The sequence below is a fragment of the Pteropus alecto genome, unplaced genomic scaffold (assembly GCF_000325575.1).
Source record: "Pteropus alecto unplaced genomic scaffold, ASM32557v1 scaffold42, whole genome shotgun sequence".
In the NCBI taxonomy this organism is placed as follows: domain Eukaryota; kingdom Metazoa; phylum Chordata; class Mammalia; order Chiroptera; family Pteropodidae; genus Pteropus; species Pteropus alecto.
The window spans coordinates 8,804,804-8,807,106 of NW_006434825.1; the positions used below are offsets into that span (position 1 = coordinate 8,804,804).

At 37.0% G+C, this 2,303-nt stretch overlaps 1 pseudogene; it reads left to right on the forward strand.

The window, feature by feature from the left end:
- Positions 1-1,439: 1,439 nt before the first annotated feature.
- Positions 1,440-1,558, forward strand: LOC112478170 (annotated as a pseudogene).
- The last annotated feature ends 745 nt before the right edge of the window (positions 1,559-2,303 follow it).

Here is a 2,303-nt window from a genome sequence, read left to right on the forward strand (position 1 = left end):
CAAGAGGAATTTTAACTAGCATCTACAATGAAGATTTATTTGTCACCAGTAGCGTGAAAGAAAAAAAAAGAAAATGTGTATGCACTGATACAACTAAAGAAAAGAGGTCCTCTGTTGGGGAGAATATAGTGACTGCTTTTGGATGCAGGGAGTGATGAAGCTATTTTTGTTGTTCTCTTTAAAAACCTTTCTTAAGAAGCAGTGATGTTATATACTATATACACTTACACACATATACACACAATACTCAAAGTAGAGGGAAAAAAATCTATTCAGAATGCGACAAAGCAGTTGGATATTAAAAGTGATTCATTTTCTTTTTACAAATGTGCTTGATTTAAATAATGATTCATTTATTATTTAAAAGCTCTGTTTGGTGCCATGAGTTTATCAATTGTACGTTGATCATCATTTCACTGAGCTAATTTTATTCTTAAAGAAAGGGCCAACTCTGTGGCCTACTGAATTGCTGCATCTTCTCTAGAAGGTGATATTACTCTAAATACCTCTTGGTAAGTAGAATGGCATAATCTGACCTTTTTTTTTTTTCTGCCACCATCTGGCCTTGGTGTAAGAAATCAATTCCACAGCAGCCATCGAACTCTGGTGCACTGAAAGGCATGTCCAAACTATGCTTGCTTCTCTGAATATCTTTAGCACAACTGACCTTTTGTTCTAGCAGAAACAGGCTCAATTGGAACAAGAAGGAACCTGTCATGCCATTTCCCTGCTACAATATTCATTAGTTGGGGGGCATGATCTTCTGTGTCTCTACAGAAGATTCTTGTTAACAAGCAAGTCAGCAATCTGCTCTGTGCCTCAGGAATGTGTTCTTTTTTTTTCCCCAGGAAAACTAATTCTTAAATGAGCCTTTCTCATGGCATAGTCTCTTAACACTTTGGACTCTGTTCTTTTCGATATTCTTTGATGACAGAAAAAACTATACTCCATAGCATAGTATTTAAAACCCCTACAGGTCAGCCCTCTACCACCGTCACTATTGAGTCTGCTTTCTGGGCTCAGCAATTATTACGAAGCAGAAGTTTACACACCAGAACCCTGGGCAGCTCTGGGTTTGATTTGTTTATCCAGGAAATGAAAATGGGTCAAGGTCCTCCTACATTCAAATCTTTGAGGAGGAAGGTTTTTCTTTTTTCTTTTACACTCACCAAATAAGTTTGAAAATGGCTTCAGGCTCTTTGCAAATATGTTAAAAAAAAAAAAATCAAAGACTACTTTTCAAGTCAGTATACATATTAGTGAAAATAATATTCATATTTTGAGACTTTGAGACTCACTATATAGGTATATAATACATTTTATACATTATTTTGCATTTGTAGATTTCTTCATAGTATGTTCGAATAAGCTATATTGAGGGAAGGAAGTAAAAACACAAATGGCCTAAAGGAAAATAGTTGATCAAGAACAAGTTATGAGTCTACAGCCATGCCACCCTGAACAAGGCCAATCCCATCTGATCTCGGAAGCTAAGCAGGGTCGGGTCTGGTTAGTACTTGGATGGGAGACCACCTAGGAAGACCAGGTGCTGCAGGAGTAAAAATAAATGAATGAATGAATGAATGAATGAATGATTGTAAGCTGACAAGGTCCTTGCAATCTGTGAGGTCAATCAAGAGTTGCCTAAAAAAAAACAAGTTATGAGGTTTACAGTATAATCTGACTGTAGAAATAGTGACCACAGGATGAGGTACCAGATATATAAGCATGGTATCCTTTTCCTGAAATTTATTTAAAAAAAAAAAAGTGATGTGCTTCCTCAAATTTGTAAGACTAGAATTAGAAGTGTTTTAATAAGTCTCTTTCACTAGTAGAGTCTTTCTAATCTGAGGGCATGTCATTTTTAGGACCATAGCAGATATAGATTTTCTATCTCTGATAGCCTTCTCTTTTTCCATGTCCACACATTCTATGCCCAGTTCTTAATGTATAAAGGTGACTGAGTGATGGCATAAAGAGACTAATGCTTTCAAAAGAAGATTATTACTTCTGTTTCCCAAGAGAATGGTGAATGCCATGCATCGCAGAGCCACAGGAGAAGCATCACGATTTGATCAGGAGCCAGAACCAATAGTGAAGGAAAGGAAAGGCAGGGTAAAGAGCATAGGACTGAACAGTCTGAATACTATAGGTGGATTTGGGCTGTTTAGATGGTGTCTAATTTTCTGATACCTGGCTCTGCGTTAATTTGGAGCAGGAGAAATATTGATGTGTGAGGGTATAAACTCTGGGTTGGTTGGTTTGTATATAAAAGGCATGATCCCCTGAGCCCTTTGTTTTCT